General features: G+C 36.5%; 1 long non-coding RNA gene across 1 annotated transcript in view; it reads right to left on the reverse strand.

Annotated features, from left to right (window-relative positions):
• Positions 1 to 20,463, reverse strand: part of LOC145720206 (uncharacterized) — a 307,447-nt gene that overhangs the window by 285,756 nt on the left and 1,228 nt on the right. The window contains exon 2 of the long non-coding RNA XR_014143039.1: positions 17,247 to 17,410. This is a non-coding gene — a long non-coding RNA (uncharacterized LOC145720206). The remainder of the gene's footprint in view (positions 1 to 17,246; positions 17,411 to 20,463) is intronic.

A 20,463-nucleotide genomic window follows, 5' to 3' on the forward strand; every position in this document is an offset into this window, starting at 1 on the left:
CTCAACAATTAAAAATAAAAATTAAAAAAAGGACCACAGGCATTCAACAGACAATTCAAAAAAGGGCAATAGATATTTCTCCAAAGATATACAAATGGCAATAAGTGCATGAAAATATACTCAACATCACTAAAATTAGGTAAATGCAAATCAAAGTTATATGGAAATTCTACCTCATACATACCACAATGAGATACATACATACACACAAATTTACACCCATTAGGATGGCTACCATTAAAACAAACAAACAAACAAGTATTGTTGAGGATGTGGAAAACTTAGAACCCTTGAACATTGTTGGTGGGAATATAAAATGGTACAACTGCTGTGGAGACAGTATAGCAAAAAGCTAAAAATATAATTACCATATGGTCTAGCAATTCCACTTCTGGGTATCTAACCAAAAGAAGCAAACGTAGATCCACAAAGAGATATTTGTAGACCCATATTTATAGCGGCATTATTCGCAATAGCTAAAATGTAGACTCAACCCAAGTGTCTATTGATGGATGAATGGATAAGCAAATGTTTTATATACACACAATAGAATATGTTCAAGTCTTAGAAAGGAAGGAGAGTCTAACATATGCCACAACAGGGATGAAACTTGAGGACATTAAGGCAAATAAACCATTTACAAAAAGACAGATATTATATGCTTCCATTTATATGAGACACTTATAGGAATCAAAATCAGAGACAGAAAGTAAATGACTCTTTCCAGTTGTGGGAGGAGTTATAGGGAGTTATTGTGTAATTGATAGAGAGTTACACTTCTCTCCATTGAGATATATGATATTTGGTTTAGAAACAGTGAATCTATTGGAGTGCTTTTTTAATTTTTAAATTTTTTAAAAGATTTTATTTATTTATTTGAGAGAAAGAGTGAATGAGCTGGGGGTAGGGGTGGAGGGAGAGGGAGAAGCAAACTCCCTGCTCAGCAGGGAGCCCGACTCGGGGCTTGATCCTAGGACCCTGAGATCATGACCTGAGCGGAAGGCAGACGCTTAACCAACTGAGCCACCCAGGTGTCCCTGGAGTGCTTTTTTTAAACATCAGAAATTACAACTCTGGGTCAATAACTGCATGAAAAATTAACTTCATCTAATGTTTCCTATTACAACATTCCTGAGACTGGCTGTCTTACAGCATATATGCATTCCATTCCTCCTTCTAGCATTAGGAACATTAAGTTTATAATAAGAGAACATATTAACAAAAAATAAATAGTAAGCATGATGTCAGCACACAGCATATATAACCTATTTTACTGTCAAAGATCCTAAATTTTAAGTTGTGTTTGTATTCATTCATAGCCGCTAAAGTGGCAGAAACCCTTCTATTCTGACCAAACTGGGCAATTTCTACATGCCTTTAGTGTTTCCATGCTCCTGAACTTCAACCTCTTCCTGGGATTTTAGTAATATTATCACCTTCCAAGTCCATACGGATCTATAGTGTGACTCACATGAGCCCTACCTCCCCCCTCTTGCCTCCATCCAGCCCGACCCCACTGGCCTCTTTGCCTACAGTTATCTGCATCTTTCAACAGCACCCATGGCTTTAGCATTTGAGAAACAGAAAATTAGAGCCTGATCAATATCTTCTCAGTTACTTCCTTTGTTTCTTTATAATGTTCTAAATTCATAATTAGAATTTATAAAGTTCAGAATATGTGTCAAACACTGTTTTAGATGATGGAGAAATAAGAACAAATAGGACAGTTTCTTCCCAAAAGGAACCAACAGTTTGGAGTGAATACGCCAATACATGCCATGTAAGAAGTATGGGCAGGATCCTATAGGGGCATAAATCAGGGCATGACTGATTATCCCAGTGAAGCCTAGAAAAGACTTTACTAAGATGGCACTGCTTAAGGAAAGTATTGGAAGAGAAGTAGTCATATGGGCAGAGAGGGGGACTGGAAGCAGGAGATAAGAGAGGCAGGGACCAAGTACTAAAAAACTGAAGCAACATGAATAAAAATATAGAGACTTTAAACAATATGGTACATACTGGAAAAACTAAGGGCTTTGGCTGGCATTATAAAGAAGTCATAGTGAAATATGACTTTAGAGAAAGAATAAAAGAGCCAGTTCATACTAAGGAGTAACACTGTAGTACATATATTTGAGTAATTCTGATGTGCCACGTTCTATTCTAGACTCTACTTGCATAACCTCATTTGATTCTCACAAAAACCATCAGTTTGGTAGTATTCTTATTCCATTTTAAGTATGAGGAAACTGAAACACAGAGTGGTTTAGTAACTTGCCCAAGGTCACATAGCCAGAAAGTGGAAGAGCCAGGAAGTCTGACATAAAAAATTAGGCTCTTGGCCATCAGGCTGACTCCCTTCTGCAGTGTGTATTATATTACATTGAAAATGATGAGCCATTAAAGGGTTTTAAGTAGAAGAATAATATGACTATTCTAATAGTAGAATGATACAGGATTAAAGTTGAGATAGAAGGCCAAAAACCTGAAAATGAAATGCAGAGAAATTATATTAAGGAAGCAGCTATGATACTCAGAGACTGATTAAATAAAGGAGGCTATATCAGTTAGCTTTTACTGCATAATTAACCACCCCAAAATTTAGTGGCTTAAAACAACAAGCATTTAATTAAACCATAAGTTTATGGATTAGCTAGGGCCAGAAGGTTTAAAAGGGCCTTGCGCATGTGTCTAAGTCAACTGGTAGGTGAGCTGTAAGATAGCTATGCTGATCTTGGCTGGATTCTCATATCTAGGGCCTCAGCTGGGATGAATCTATTGATTCAGCTCCACTCTATGTGGTCCTTTGCCCCCACTGGCTAGCCCAGGCCTGTTCTCAAGGCGGTAGAACAAAAGTCTTGGTGAGAACAGCAGAAGTATGCAAGGTTGCTTGATGCCTAGGCTTGGAAATAGCTCCAATATCTATTAATCAAAATAAGTTAAAAAACATTTCTCCAAAGAAGATATACAAATGACCAATAAGAACATGAAAAGATGCCAGTATCATTAACCATAAGGGAAATACAAATCAAAACCTTAATGAGATACCACTTCAAACCCACTGGGATGGCTCTAATAAACAAGACAGTTAATAACATGTGCTGGTGGGATGTGGAGAAAGTAGAACCCTCCTACACTGCTGGGGTGGGAATCTAAACTGGTAAACCACTTTAGAAAACAGTTTGGCAGCTCCTCAGAAAGTTAAACATAGAGTTAACATACGACCCAGTAATTCTACTTCTAGTGGAATCTCGGCATAACTAAAGGCCTACGTACATATGTCCATGCAAAGACTTGTACATGAATGTTTACAGAAGCACTATTCATAATAGCTAAGAAGTGGAAACACTCAAATGTCTACCAACTGATGAACAGATAAATAAAAAGTGGTATATCTATACAATGGAATACTGTTTGGCAAAAAAAAAAACAAAAAAAAAACCAAAAACAAAATCCTAAGATATCATAGATAACCTTGAAAACAGTATATGCCAATCTAAAGAAGCCAGACACAACAGATCACATGTTATATGTGTCCACTTATATGAAATGTCCAGAATGGGCAAAGCTATAACGATAAAAGGTAGAATAGTGGTTGCCTAGGATCCAGGGGTTGGAGGGCTGTGGGGAGTGACTATTAATGGATACAGGGTTTCTTTTGGGGGTGATGAAAATGTTCTAAAATTGGTTGTAATGATAGTCACATGGCTCTGTGAATATACTAAAAATTATTGAATTGTACATTTTCAGTGGTTGAATTTTATAATATGTGAACTGTATTCCAATAAAGTTGTTAGATTAAAAGAACACTTATTGGGCTAAAGATAAAGGGAATCTGGGATGACCTTAGAACTACAGATTTGCAAATATGGCTATTATACTTGATACTAGAAAAAAACTTCTATGCTTAATGTATAAATATTTGGAACAAGGGAAAATACATATTGTTATGTATATTGTATAATAAAGACACACATACACACATATGTATATATATACACATATATAAAAATTGTCATAATACCTACTCAGATTCAAGGAGAGGGGAAGTTAACCCATCTCTTGCAAAGTCCCCTTGTAAAAGGTGTGGATACAGAAAACAGATAATTGTCATCATTTTTTGAAACAGAATTGATAGGAAAGAGGAAAAGAAAACATCAATAATGACTCCCTGGTTTCTTGCCTAAGAAAGAGATGGTAATGGTGTCATTTGCATAGATGAAGTCAGTAGGACCCCTCACTGGTTTCTCCCCAGAAAGTGAATAAAATTTCCACGCATGTTTCCAGTGGTAGGAAAGATAAATCTATACAAACAACAGAGTGATAACAACTGAAAGACCCATGGTAGAATATTCAACATAAGACTCAATTTTTTAAAAAAGCTGTTATTGAAAACTACATGTCATATGATGTAGCAGTGTAATCTACTGAACTTTTATAGCAAACAGTGACAGAATGTGTGAAAACAAGCCATGATTTCCTTTGAGGTCTGAGGCAATATAAAGTCCACTCACATCTGCCAAATCAACCTTCTTGTGGGAATTCACCAAAATGAAACCATTGTCAAGTATGCTATATAAATAGGCTTTATATTCACTGAGCTCTACTGTTTAAATCAAGTTAAAGGCCCTTCTAGGAATAGCAAAATTTCGTATGTGCTATTATAGAAAAGAGCAGAGTGGGCTGTGAGAGAGAATGTCTTTGGGGTCAGGGAAAATGACTGAGAGCATTCATTGTCATGAACTAGGACACACTACTGCATGACAGAAAGGAAGTCACAGTACTTGTCATGGTTCATAAACGTGCATTCGTTGCTTAGCTCAAAGAGACTAGCACACTATCAACTGGTTTTATAATTGAGGTTCACTTTTTTAATACAATCTGCTTCTAATTCCTGACTCCTATGTTTAGTGCAAGTTCACCAGGAACGAATGAAAGAAATTCAGTTTTTATTACCCTGATATTTAAGGCTTTCCCCCAGCCTTCCCCATTTCATATCATGACTCATATTTCTCAATTCTCTCTTAAATTTAGACCATGCTGGTGTCCAAGTGATCTATGTGCTATCCACAAGCATACCCTGTCCTCTTGTTTCTTCACCCTCACTCACCTCTTTGACGTCTGCCTGTGCTTCTTCCTCATTATCTCAACTCTTCCAAAATCTTACTTGTCCTTTGAGTTATGACTCCTGTACCAACCAATTCCAGAAACTTACTATGATTTTTCTGTTTCCTAAGCTTCCACTCCACATTGTACCTCACCTTTGTCACTTATTCCGCTCTGCCTTCTACTGAAGTTTTCATTTGTTGCCAAGGGTGGGGAGTTGGGGGTAAGGGAAACAGGTGACGATGGTCAAAGGGTACAAACTTTCAGTTATAAGAGGAATAAATTCTGGGGATGTGATGTACAGCATGGTGACTACAGATAATGATACTGTATTGTATATTTTAAAGTTGCTAAGAGAGTAGGTTTAAAAAGTTCTGACCACACACACAAAAATTATAACTATGTGAGGTGATAGATGTGTTAACTAACCTTAATGTGGTAATCATTTTGCAATCTATAAATATATTATTATTATATTGTATCCCTTAAACTTATACAATGTTATATGTCAATTATATCTCACTAAGCTGGGGAAAACATTTTTAATAAAAAATAAAAGGTTTTATTTGTTTTATCCTCAACCTCCTTACACATTTCCCAAGGAAACATGAATTCACTCTTTTTCAGTATGGAGTCACCAAGAGTAGGAAGTAGAGGAGTGAGGTCAGAGCTTTCCCTCTGCCAACAAAAAAGTTCGGTTTTTATCTGCTTCACATAACAGTATATAGACTTCCAAGAATATATCATTTGAAGAAAATGTTCTGTCATTAAAAAATGTTCAAATCTTAGGGGTGCCTGGGTGGCTCAGTCGGTTGAGTGTCTGACTCTTGATTTCCCCTCAGGTCATGATCTTGGGATTGTGAGATTGAGCCCTGTGTCGGGCTCCAGCTGGGCATGGGGCCTGCTTGGGATTCTCTATCTCTATCTGTCTCTCTCTACCCCTACCCCTCCCACTTGCTCGCTCTAAAAAAAAAAAAAAAATTTAATGTTCAAAAATTATATTTATTTTGGCATCCGCCCCATTCCAAACATTATTTCTTTCCCTTGGGTGGTGGGTAGCAATTTATATGAGCTAAAATTAGTAAGATGATTAAAATTGTCCTCTACCTACCAGCAGGTAACAATAAAGGGATATCAAGTATGAGAAAGCTCATATCAAATCAACTGGCATATGTTATTGATTGCAAAAATCATTTGCTAAAAAAATAGAAGTGACAAGCCAACAAAAAAGCAAGTACTTAAGGTAATTGCTAGTGATGAGTTCAACTTGGATCAAACAGTCATAGAAAAACATGATCAGAACTTCCAAAAATGATCAGAACTTCTTAAAATAAGTATTAACCTGATATGTGGGCAAATATTAAATTGTAGTGCATATTCATGTTTGAACTCCTTACCTAAACAAACAACCATAACTATATGCTATAATCATACCATTTTAGTCCTCTATCTTTGCTTTACCCACTATGGTAGGCAAAATAATGTGCCCCCAAAGATGTCCATATCCTAATGCTTAGGGCCTGTGAATGTGTTACATTATATGGCAAGGGGGAGATACAATAGCAGGTGGATTTAAGATTGCTAATCAGCCAAAATTAGAATAAGGAAATTATCCTGGATTATCCAGGTGGGTCAACGTAATCATAAGGGTCCCTCAAATGGGGAAGAGGGAAGCAGTGGAGTCAGAACCAAAGAGATGGCATCATGAGAGAGACCTGGCTGGCTTTGAAGACTGAAGGGGGCCAAGAGCCAAGAAATCCAGGAAACCTCTAGAAGCTGGGAAAGACAAGAAAATGGATTTTCCTTTGGAACCTCTAAGAAGAAGAAATGCAGCCCTGCCAATACCTTAATTCTAACCCAATGAGACCCACTTCAGAGTTTGGATTCCCAGACCTGTAAGATAATAAGTCTGTGTTTTTTTTTAAGCTATTAAGTTTGTGGTAGTTTTTATCAGCAGCAATAGGAAACTAATGTATGTGCAAAAATTATTCCAACCTTCCCCAAATGTCCAGAAACTGCTCCCTTACCAAGTATCCTGTCCTATTTCAATCATCTGTCAGTACTCCCAAACTATCTTTATTTGTATGATAAATATAATCTTATAAGATAGTGATGTTTTCTATAAATTGCTTTGTCAAAACAATTACTAGGAAAGATATTACTAAAGACTTAATGAATATTTAAGTTATAATTATACAGCTATTTTAATTAATGTGATTCAGATACCAATTTAGAGCAAAATATATTTTTAAATCCTCAAATAGCACTCAACAATTTTTATGAGATATTTTATTTTTGAGAAGACAAACCTGCTGTTTGTGTTGTGAGTTGATCTCTTCTTAAAAACAGACCATTTAAGAAAATTAGTCATTGTGTGTTTGATCTTCCAGTAATAGGCACGTAAGTGAAACATAAGAGGAGGAGAATAAAGGTGTTATCTCACTTCTAATGCAATTTCACCAAGATAGTAAAAATGTGTTTAGATGCCTATGAAAGTCAAACACAACTGGGAATTGCAGAACTCAAATTAATATTCATGGGCATACAGACTGCTTCTGTTTCAAAAATGTTTTCATTTCAGTATGTTTTAGAAAGGTATGAGACTCTTGTTATCTAAATAATGAAGAAGTCATCACCAGGTAAGATTTGGCAATGTATTATGAATCCCTGTAAACCTCAGTTTTTCTTTTTTATATGATTTTACTAGACTACCCCATATGGGTTAGTTCTGAGGATCAAATGAGATGATGTATTTAAAGCAACTTGTAACCTGCCAAATTACTTTTCCCCCCTCAGTTTCTACTATAGGTCAAACACAAAGATAGGCACACAAGAATTAAACAATAACTGAACAATTAATGTACAATGTAAGACACAGAATGCTATGAGGATCCATGGCTAACACAAGTTGAGAGGGGAACTGTGAAATATTTCCATTCCTAGGAAATGAGAGTGCCTACTATGTGCAAAGCATTATGCATACTAAGTGTTTGTTATATCATTTCACCCTCATAGTAAACCGATTAGATAGTGCTATTTTCTCTTGTAACTGGTGAGAAAGATCAGGCTTATGTAAAGATAGGCTAACTAATTTTTCCAAGGCCTAAGAAAAATAAGGAATAAAGCCAAAACTCATTCATTTTTTTCACGGATTTATTATTGAGCACCTACTATGTGTGAGGCATGTTCCAGATCCTGAGGTTACAGTAGTGAAGACAACAGATAAAAATACCTACCTTTGAGAAACTTATATTCTAGAAAGGAAAATACACAAAATAAAAATTAAAAAAAATATATAATAGTAGATCATGATAAATACCCACTAAAACAAATGAAACATGGAAGTAATATAGAAGGGGAGTGAGATTGAACTTTTAATTAAGATGGTCAGCAAACTCCTCATGTTGAACATGTTAAATTTGACATACTTGTTAGGCATCCAAATGTATTTGTTGAGTAGGCAGTGAATATACGAGAGAACGTGACATTTGAGTAATTGCTTAAAGGTAGTGAGGGAGTTAGACGTGCAGACATCGAAGGAAAAAGTATTTGAGGAAGAATAAACAGCAGTCAGAAAGGTCCTGAGATGAGAGGTTGGTGTGGCTAAAGCCAAGTGAGAGAAGGGAAGAACAGCAGAAGATGAAATCTGGATGGTAATGGTGGAGGGGGGCAGCTCTTGTACTTCATAGTCAGGTCTTTGGCATTTGCTCCTGATTAAAACAATAAGAGAAACAAAAACAAAAAACAAATAACCAAAACCCTGGGTTTTTATTCTAGGAGGACGTGTTTTAACAGGATCACTTTGGCTCCTATGCCAAAAATAATCTGAAGAGAGGAAGCAGGGAGGCAGGTTAGAACGTGTCTTCAGATGGCTGAGTAATATTCCACTGTATATATGAACCACATCTTCTTTACCCATTCATCTGTTGAAGGGCATCTCGGCTCTTTCCACAGTTTGGCTATTGCAGACATTGCTGCTATGAACATTGGGATGCATGTACCCCTTCTTTCACTACATCTGTATCTTTGGGGTAAATACCTACTAGTGCAATTGCTGGGTCGGAGGGTAGCTCTATTTTTAACTTCTTGAGGAACCTCCATACTGTTTTCCAGAGTGGTTGCACCACCTTGCATTCCCACCAACAGTGTAAGAGGGTTCCATTTTCTCCGCATCCTCGCCAACATTTGTTGTTTCCTGTTTTGTTAATTTTTGCCATTCTGTCATCTAGGAACGAAGATGTTCATTGAAAGATCGTTTCTCTATGATGTTATTTCTTAGACTTATGTAGTGGGCACTTTCCTTATGCTTAGACACATACATTTCAAAACACTTATATCTTCATTAAACAAGATGTTAGTTGCAAGTTGAAAAAAAAAAAGAACATGTCTTCAATAGTCTAGATAGTCTAGACATCAGAATGTAGGGCCTTGTGTTAACATGTTAACAACAGAGGAGTGGCAAGTTATCTCAATATATTTGAAAGTAGAGCCAACAGGATTTGCAGATAGACTGAGTATGGGGTATAAGAAAAAGAGAGGAATCAAAAATGGCAGCAAGATTTGAAGCTTGAGCAGCCAGAAGGATAAACTGCCATTAATCTTTGGGAGGAAGAGGTTTGTTGGGAAATACCAGGGGCTTTGATTTGGATATGGTAAGTTTGATATTCCTATTAGACACTCATGTGTACTTGTCAAATAGGAAGCTACATATATCAGATTGGAGTTTAGTGGAAAGACTCTGGGCTGGACAAAGAGATTTAGAAGCCATTGACATTTAAATGTTATTCCAGATCTGTCTGATTCCCAGACCCAGCTCCTAACTGTTGAGAACAATTCTCCAGTGCATTTCTACATGTCTCAGATTACCTTTTTAAGGACGTTTACACCCCAAACATCCTTAGAAACTGGAGAGAGTATCTCTCTTCCTTCAGGTTGAAAGGCTGATTTGCTTCCTGATCAAGATAATTAAGGTAATGTCTCCCTTGGAAGCAAAGACTGAACAGACTGGCTTGCAGCTTGCAACCCCCTTATGAGACTGGTTTTCTAAACTCAGTGTTCCTCAGCTATGACACAAATCCATTGTGTGTGCAATGTCTACTAGGACCCAGTCTTCATCACCCACAGATGATGAAGGGGGATCAAGAGGGACCAGTGCAATCATGAAGCTCATGTTGCCTGATGTCCCATGAGTAATAAGCTGTTTAGATCCACTTAAGCTCATTGTCTCCTTACCAACAAAATTTACGGAAATGTGGGAAATAAGTTCGTCTAGCAGCTGAAGCAGTAGCTGCTGCTTAGGGACTGTGTGACCACTCAACCAGAACTACTATATAAGAAAAAACACTGAAAATTTTGTAACAAGAGCAAAGGCATGATCTGACTTCAAGTTTGAAATTAAAATCCCTCTGATACCAAAGGGAGAGTTGGACTGGAAAAGAAGAAACAAGAGTGGAAGAAGATAAACCAGTCAGACTGCTATTGCAGTAATCCACACAAGAAACGATAAAGGCCAGAACAAAGGTATTAATAAAGGCAACTGAAAGAAAGAGACAGATTTAAGAAATATTTTAGAACTAAAATCAATTGGCTTTCAAGTTGTGTCTTTACAACTTCAGGTTAGAATAACTTTAAGTAAGAGAATAATTACGGTCACTTTCTTATATGAGAAGAATGAAGGTAGGCATAGTTGCCACATCCTGTCAGAACTCTGTGCATTGTTCTCAAGCAACAGCCTGGAGCATCATATCCTCAAACAGCAATGTCCATAAGAGGAAGCAGAGAAAGGTCTTTCCCAGAAGACTTTATGCAGGGTTCCCCTCATGTCGCATTAAACAGACTGGGCTGAATGCCCATGCCTAAATGCGAGTAAAGTTGGGAAAATGAGATCTGGCCCTTTTGGCCTCTATCATGGTAGGGAGGTTCTAAAAGCAGTGAAAAGAAGGTTGGGATTGGCTGTTGGAGACACAACCAATAGTGTCTCCCAGGGTAGCTCTGGAGGTGAAGAAAGAAGTCAAAATAATTGCTTAGACAACTGACTTGGACTGATGTGCAGATGGTATCACCATTCACGGAGGTAAGCAATGCGAGAGGAGAAGAGAGCCAAAGAGGGAATCTTGGAAAGAGAAGCCCATTTGAGAGATTGAAAAGGAAAGTCCATGAAAGTAATAAAGAAAGCAGGAGAGGGGCTACTAGGTGGCTCAGTCAGTTAAGAGTCCAGCTTTTGATTTGGGCTCAGGTTATGATCTCAAGGTTGTGAGATGGAGCCTGCTTGAGATTCTTTTTTTCTCTCCCACTTCCTCTGCCCCTACCCACCTCCCTCCCTCTCTCTCTAAAAAAAAAAAAGCAGGAGAGGGCAATATTTTAAGATGGATGAGAGGTCAATGGTAATAAATGCTTCCCAGAAATCAAATAAGATGAAGAACGCCTACCAATTTTAGCAGCAAATATGTCACAGAAACTATTGCCAAGAAAAACACATGGGAGGTAGTTAGAGAGAAATATTTTTTTTAAAGATTTTATTTATTTATTTATTAGAGAGCTAGAAAGAGAGAAACAGCATGAGAGGGGAGAGGGTCAGAGGGAGAAGCAGGCTCCCCGCTGAGCCGGGAGCCCGATGTGGGACTCGATCCCAGGACTCCGGGATCATGACCTGAGCTGAAGGCAGACGCTTAACTGACTGAGCCACCCAGGTGCCCTGAGAAATATTTTTTTTAACTATTTATTATGCTGTTTATTTTTTTATGAGGGCAATGGGAGCCCATAGGGAAAGAGCTGAGAGATAGGGGAATAAGAATGATCTCTAATGGTGATACAATTGTAACATAACAACGCCAGGAAGTATCCCTGCATCCCTTGGATCACTGTAGAAACAGCACAGTCATCTACCAAGAATTTAGGATGGTCTGTAGAGCTCCCTCTTTCTCCCCACATATAAAGTACCGGGAGCCACTGTGCTCGCTTCGGCAGCACATATAAAATATCGGGAGCCACTTCTCATTTCTGCCCTTTGCTTCTTATTGCTATTTTATATTCTGAAGAATAAATTTTCTTTATAAAAGTTAATTTTCTTACACTAATTTGCTTCAGTTCACTACTCACAAATAGGGAGAAAAATTAAATTTAAGGAATATGCTAGCCAAATAAAAGCACAATTCCTGTGGCAGTGATCTGAGACAGAGTCCCAGTTCATGTGGAAGAGTTTTTTTTTTTTTTAAAGATTTTATTTATTTATTCATAAGAGACAGAGAGAGAGAGAGGTAGAGGCAGAGGGAGAAGCAGGCTCCCCACTGAGCAGGGAGCCCGATTCCAGATTCGATCTCAGCACCCTGGGATCATGACCTGAGCCGAAGGCAGACGCTTAACCCACTGAGCCACCTAGGTGTCCCTGGATGAGTTGTTATTGGTGAAAAAAGATCCTAACATTTTACATCACTATTTTATGTTTTTCTTTTCCTGTTCTCTGGTAAAACTTTTAAATATTATAAATGAAAGTAGATACTAAGTTGTATATTACAGTAAATTTCAGTTTAATGGATTTTTTTAAAATAGTCTCTATTGTCTGTTATGGCTATGCTATAGGGAGTCAGCCAGAATGAACCACTATCTATAAAGAACAATTGGAAAAAACGAAACCTACAGTTCTTAAGAAAATGCTGTCCTATCAGCGCAGCCTGTTCTATATCAGGTTCAGTCATGCCCTCTTGTGTATAACTGCAGCATAGCAGCTTCCATTTTAAATTGAAATACAATGAAAACTGTTTTCAGGTTCTATGTTCCAGGTTCTATGCTGGGCACTGAGGATACACCTGTGGATAAGACCTACAAGGTCCCTTTCTTCATAGAAATTATTTAGGACTTACTTTAATTATCACATAAGTTTAAATTCTATTTTAAAATCTGTGTATGAAGAGTAAATGTGTCATTATATGGTACAAATAGTTTTATCAGTTACAAAAGAAATATTATCGGGGCGCCTGGGTGGCTCAGTTGGTTAAGCGACTGCCTTCGGCTCAGGTCATGATCCTGGAGTCCCGGGATGGAGTCCCGCATCGGGCTCCCTGCTCAGCGGGGAGTCTGCTTCTCCCTCTGACCCTCCCCCATCTCAAGCTCTCTCTCTCATTCTCTCTCTCAAATAAATAAATAAAATCTTTAAAAAAAAAAAAGAAATATTATCAATAATTTCTTTAGTCTATAATCTTAAATTATCAATTCAGTTTGCCCCTAAACTTTTCTTCTTAACTTCTAGTGGTAAAAATTTCATAATACACTGATTTAGTATTATAGCTATTATTTGCAAAGATAACCTTCAATAAAGTATATCGTTATGTTTAATTCTAAAGCTCTTATTTAATCTCAGTGTTAGTTGTCACTGAGAAGCCTCCAAAGCTATAATTTCATAGTTTATGATCCCAGGAAAACTTTCTTTATTAAATTACCAACAAGAGACAATGCTTTAGTTTCTGTTATTAAAATTGAAATCCCCTAAATCTCATTATATGTTCTTACATCTGCATTTTTATGATGCTTATCTAAAAAATCTTCTGAAAAATCTCAGTGCTGATATAAATTCCTCAAATTTTATCACCTGGTTTTTGTGGCTTTCAAAAACAAAGTCTTTGTTTTAATTTAAAGGAATGGCAAATTAATTGTGTTGGCCAATATTGATGGCATATTATGTAGCCCAGAATGAACCTTCCTATAATGAATACAAATATATGATATAAACCATGGTAGGCAGATTTGGGAGAATTTGACTTTAAAGAAATATTTAAATCAATACTCATCCATTCTCACCCTTAACAGATCATCATATCTCTGTATCAGGAGATTGTGCGGTCATTCCAAAAGTGTGAAGACCCACTGAGCATTTCTCATTTAATCAATTGCCCAATCCCTCTTATTCTTCCTGTAAGAATGCTCTCTTTTTTTTTTTTAAAGATTTTATTTATTTATTCATGAGAGAGAGAGAGAGAGAGGCAGAGGCAGAGGGAGAAGCAGGCTCCCCGCGGAGCAGGGAGCCCGATGCGGGACTCGATCCCTGGACCCCGGGATCATGACCTGAGCCGAAGGCAGACGCTTAACCGACTGAGCCACCCAGGCATCCCAAGAGTGCTCTCTTATTCTACTTCAGTGTTTGTAGGGACTATCTAGTTAAGGTTAGCTGTATGAGTGGTGACTTTAACTCCTCCTCTAAGTATATCAAACCCCAAATGACCCCAAATAAACCTAACTTCTAATTTAAAACACCGAGCCTGCTATGGAAATGTAGCTTCAAATCAAGTTCTCCAGTCTCTCATTACAACTAAATGACTGATTCAAAAGCCCGCTTACATTAAAAATCTAAATGCCCCCATTGCCCTTGCAGACTGTATATTTTCTTTAAGAAACAAATAATATAATCATCTTCTACTTTCCCCTAGGAATGCTTTTGCCCATCTTATTGTATATATTTAAATATCTGGCTAAAATTATGAATGAAAGTTTGTCAAATTGTAATGCTCCTGCAATGCCTACCTTGTCTATGGAGACCTAAGTCATGAACTAATAACCTAATCTGACCAACATTTACTCCTGCCTGATGCAAAAGGTAAAGCAACATCTTTGCTTATGAGTCATGAAACCCACCTCAGCAGATATTTCCAACATCTGTATGAACTCATATTTGAGTGTGGAGGGATCCATACATGATCACATTCTTTCTCTAATGCATTACAACAGATGTGCATCAGTTAGCAATTGCTATAATAATAATGTGAAATAAACCACTACCAAGCCCAATCATATTAGAAAGGGTGTAGATATAAGGAAAGATAGAAAATTGAAGCCATTTCTGCAATCAGTATGCCACAAGGTATCCAGTAATAATGACCATAAAATTATCTCCTTTGTGAATCAAATCAGACCTTACTTTTGCTTTTATTATAAACTCTAAAATTAAAACACACATGCATGCACACACAAACTTTCTGGGTGCCCCCCCAACACTCATGAGCTCAGTCATGTTAATCCCTATCTCTACAGTTGCTACTTACAGCAAAAGGTTATTCAAGATTTAGACTCACTTTTCATGTAAGGGCTTACAAATATTTTCATGTAATTGACATGACACATAAAAAAAGAACATATACATACAGCATACTGAAGTAAACTAGTGGAGTTTTGAGGGCATCTATATCAGGCTAGTAGAAAGTTGTATTAACTTCTTCCTATTGCATAGTTCAGAAAAGAGGAATGACAGATAAAGCATTAAGAAAGATATTAAGTTTTAATTTGTATAAAACTTCCAAATAAAATCTTTTTATTTTTATTGGCTGAGGAATTTGAACTTGATTCCATGAACATAACATGTTTTTCTATTAAGTTTTATGCTTGACATGGCTATAAGTAATCCCTGATAATGACTTTTTAATGAAGAAGCCTCTGAAAATTCAATAGCTGCTTTTGTAGGAAACAAATAGGTTGTAACACTGACAGAAGAAAATGTATTACTTTTCCACTAACCACAGCAACTCACTTCTCAGCATTAGACAGAATTGGGGTAGTAAAATTTCATTAAGTGGTATTTTGAGGATCCAACCATTCTTTAAATCTAGCTGAGATGGAGTCAGAGAGATCTGATTCACCTTTCTGGCTTAAACAAATAAAAAACTGGACAAAATATATGAAACAATAACTCTTAAGACACTGTACATTAGGCAACAAAAGGCAGTGATCTCTGAGTAATGGGAAATGAAAAGCAAGCCCTATGATTATCCCAGCTTAATGCCTAGAGAAAGTTCTTACAATGTAGTACAAGGAAAAGAACTCAGGCAGAGACCCATGGTCTCTCTGTGTTGAGGAGAGACATTTGGGAGTCCAAGGAAGCCATGGTTCCACAGAGCTGCAAGATCACAGATAGAGAACTTAAAAGATCTGAAGAGTGTTCCCCTTAGTATTCAGCTAAGTATCGATCAGCACAAACATGTAAGGAAACTACCTGAGACTGAGAACCCCCTGAAAGGATCAGAGGGAATGGTCTCTGAGGCACACATAGGGACAGACATAGTTCCTGTTCCCAAAACTAGGATAGAAAAATCATAATTCATGAGATAAGGTTATAATACTAACAATAAGGTTCTTGCTTTGCAAGTAGGAGAAATTAACTCTAGAAAAATCCCTGCTCTAGTCCCACCTTAGAAAGCTTGAGAGCAGGACCCAAAGGGAGCAAACTATTTCTAAGTAGCTTAGCCATGTCCCAGAACAATTCTCAAGGACATTTTTAGAAAATAGCAATATCCAGCACACAAGATGGTAAAATTCATGATGCTAAAGTCAAATAAATATTATCAGGAATACAAATAAGCAGGAAAATATGAACCATAATAAGGAGAAAAATCAATCAACTGAAAGAGAACCAGATCTAACATGAGTGATAAACTTAGACAAGGAAATTTAAGCAGTTATTATACTTATATTCCATATGTTCAAAAAGCTAAAGGAAAGATTAAAGATGTTAAGTAGAAACATGGACAATAAAAAAAAAAAAAAAAAAAAAACTCAAACCAATTGTTTAGGGATGAAAACTACAATGTCCAAAATGGAAAATACCCTGTATTTTGTTAGGTGACAATACATGTCTTAACAGATTTAAGAAGGTTGAAAACATATCAAGTATCTTTTCTAACCATAATGGATTAGAACTAGAAATAATAACAGAAGGAACATACACAAATATGTGGGCATTAAGCAACACCCTCCTGAATAACAAAGAGGTCACAGAAGAAATAGAAAGAGAAATCAGAAAATATCTTGAGACAAATGAAAATGAAAACAACATACCAACCTAAACGGGATGCAACAAAAACAGTTCTAAGAAGGAAGTTTATAGCCATGAATGCCTACATTAGAAAAGAAGAAAGGTCTCAAATAAACAACCTAACTTTACACCTCAAAGAACTAGAAAAAGAAGAATAAATCAAGCATAAAGTTAGCAGATGGAAGGAAATAATAAAGCTTAGAGAAGAAATAATCAAAACAGACAATAGCAAAATAGAGGGTGAAAATTGTGATCATCTCAATAGATATAGGAAAAAGCATTTGACAAAATTCTACACCCTTTCATAATAAAAACTCTCAACAAACTAGGTATAGAAAGAATTTACCTGGGGGCACCTGGGTGGTTCAGTCGTTGGGCATCTGCCTTCAGCTCAGGTCGTGATCCCGGGATCCTGGGATCGAGCCCAGCATCGGGCTCCCTGCTCAGCGGGAAGCCTGCTTCTCCCTCTCCCACTCCCCTTGCTTGTGTTGCCTCTCTCGCTGTGTCTCTCTGTCAAATAAAGAAATAAAATCTTAAAAAAAAAAAGAAAGAATTTACCTGAACATAATAAAGGCCATATATGATAAGCCCAAAGCTAACATCATAATCAATGGTGAAAACTGAAAGGTTTTTTTCTAAGATCAGAAACAAGACAAAGATGCCTACTCTCACCACTTCTAAACACAATACTGGAAGTCCTAGCAAAAGCAACTAGGCAAGAAAAAGAAAAGACATTCAAATTTTAAAGTAAAAAGGAAATTATCTGTTTGCAGATGGCCGCATTTTATATGCAGAAAACCCTAAAGACTCAACAAACTATTAGAACTAATAAATGAATTCAGTAAAGTTGCAGGATATAATATTAAAATATAAAAATTAGTTGCATTTCTTTACATTAACAAAGAACTATCCAAACAGGGAAATTAAGAAAACAATCCCATTCATAATATTATAAAAAAGAATAAAATACTTAAAATAAACTTAACCAAGCATGTAAAAGACATACATTTTAAACTATAAAACACTGATGAAAGAAATTAAAGAAGACAAAAATAAATGGGAAGCCATCTCATGTTAATGAATTGGAAGACTTAATATTGTTAAAATGTCCACACAACCCAAAGCAATTTACAGATTCAATGCTATCCCCATCAAAATCACAAGGGCATTTTTTACAGAAACAGAAAAAAAAAATTCTGAAATTCATATTAAACTACAAAGATTCCAAATAGCCAGAGCAATCAGAGAAAGAACAAACCTGGAGGCATCACACCTCCCAATTTCAAAATATAATACAAAACTACAGTAATTAAAACAGTATAGAACTGGCATAAAGACAGATATGTAGACAAAGAGAACAGAATAAAGAGCCTAAAAAACAAAACAAAACAAAAAAAACCCATGCATACATCACACAGCCAACTGATCTTTGACAAGGGAACCAAGAATACACAATGGGGAAAGGATAGTCTCTTCAATAAATGATGCCGGGAAAGCTGGATATCCATATGCAAAGCAATGAAATTGGACACAAAACTCAACTCCAAAGAGATTAAAGACATAAATGTGAAACTGGAAATTGTAAAACTCCTAGAAGAAAACATATGGGAAAAGTTTCTTGACATTGGTTTGGTGATGATTTCTTGGAGCACATGCAGTAACAGAAAATAAACAAGCAGGACTACATCAAACCCAAAACTTTTACATAGCAAATGAAATAATCAACAGAATGAAAAGGCAACCTACAGAACGGGGGGAAATATTTGCAAACCATATGGCTGGTAAGAGGCTAATACCCAAACTATATCAAGAATGCCTACAACTCAATAATAAAATAACAACTCAATTAAATAATGGGCAATGGATTTGAATAGACATTTCTCTAAAGAAGACACAGAAATGGCCAACATGAAAGTATGCTCAATATCACTAATCATGAGGAAAATACATATCAAAACCACAATGAGACATCATGTTACACCAGTTAGGATGGCTATTATCCACAAACAAACATAACAAATGTTAGTGAGGATGTGAAGAAATTGGAACTTTTGGACACAGTTGGCGTGAATATAAAAAAAATGCAGCCACTATGGAAAACAGTATGGCAATTCTTCAAAAAATTAAAATATAAAACTACCATATGATCCAGCAATCTCACTTCTGGATATATATCCAAAAGAATGTAAATCAAAATCTCAAAGAGGTATCTGGAGTCCCATGTTCATTGCAGCACCATTTATAATACTCCAAAATACGGAAACAACTTAAATATCCATCAACAGTTGAATGGATTAAAAATGTGATATATACATATGATTGAATAGCATTGAGCCTTCTGCCTATGCAATGACATGGACGAACCTGGGGCACATGATGCTAAAAAAGATAAGCCAGTCATAAAAGGCAAATATTGCATGATTCTACTTTATATGGGTTATCTAAAAATAGCCAAACTAAGAGTAGCAGACAATACTTTGTTGCATGCCAAAGGCTGGGGATAGGAGAAGATGGCAATTTGTTGTTTAATGTATATAAGGTTTCAGTAATGCAAGATAAATAGGTTCTAGAGATTTACTGGATAACATACAGTCTATTATGTTAACAAACTGTACTATACACTTAAAAAATTTGTTAAGAGGGTAGATCTCATGTTAACTGTTCTAACCACACAAAAAAGTAGGGGACAGGGAAGAAACTTTGGAGGTGATGGTAATGTTTATTTCCTTGATTGTGATGATGGTTTCATGGGTGTATGCATAGGCCCAAACTTAATCAAACTGTATACATTAAATATGTGCAGTTTTTCTATATCAGTCATACCTCAATCTTTTTTTTTTAAAGACTTTATTTATTTATTTGTCAGAGAGAGACATAACGAGAGAGGGAACACAAGCAGGGGGAGTGGGAAAGGGAGAAGGAGGCTTCCCGCTGAGCAGGGAGCCCGATGCGGGGCTCGATCCCAGGACCCTGAGATCATGAACTGAGCCGAAGGCAGACACTTAATGACTGAGCCACTCAGGTGCCCCAATCTGTTTTTTTTTTTTAAAGAAATAAACTTAAAACAAAGACTTGGATAGGTTAAAAGTAAAAAGTAGAAAATACATACCATTTGACCACTAATCAAAAGAAAGTTAGAATGGTGATAGTAATATCAAAGCGATATCAGAACAAAGAATATTACCATGGATAAAGAAGATCTTTTCATAATGATAAAGTGGTCAACTCACACATTCTAGGTAGTTCTGCTTGTAAGCATTTTCACCACATAACTAATTGGCCACAAGGCAATTTTGCTATAAAAGATAAAATCATCAAAAATAAAAAGGCATTCACTAAAAAAGACATAATGAAACACAAAAAAGGAATAACAAAATTAAGAAGACTCTTGTGAAATATGAACTATTTGAATATACTTAAAATGTGTGTGGATTCATGTCAATGCTGTGCAAATAACCGATTTTTTTTTTTTTGTGGATTGTAACTAAGCACTTGTCTTCAAAGTCTTTCATTCATAGTATTACACATTTTTTTTGCTTGCTAATTTATCTCCTCATTCAGCA

This window comes from Leptonychotes weddellii, chromosome 2 (genome assembly GCF_054177405.1).
Source record: "Leptonychotes weddellii isolate Sample4059 chromosome 2, ASM5417740v2, whole genome shotgun sequence".
Taxonomy (NCBI): domain Eukaryota; kingdom Metazoa; phylum Chordata; class Mammalia; order Carnivora; family Phocidae; genus Leptonychotes; species Leptonychotes weddellii.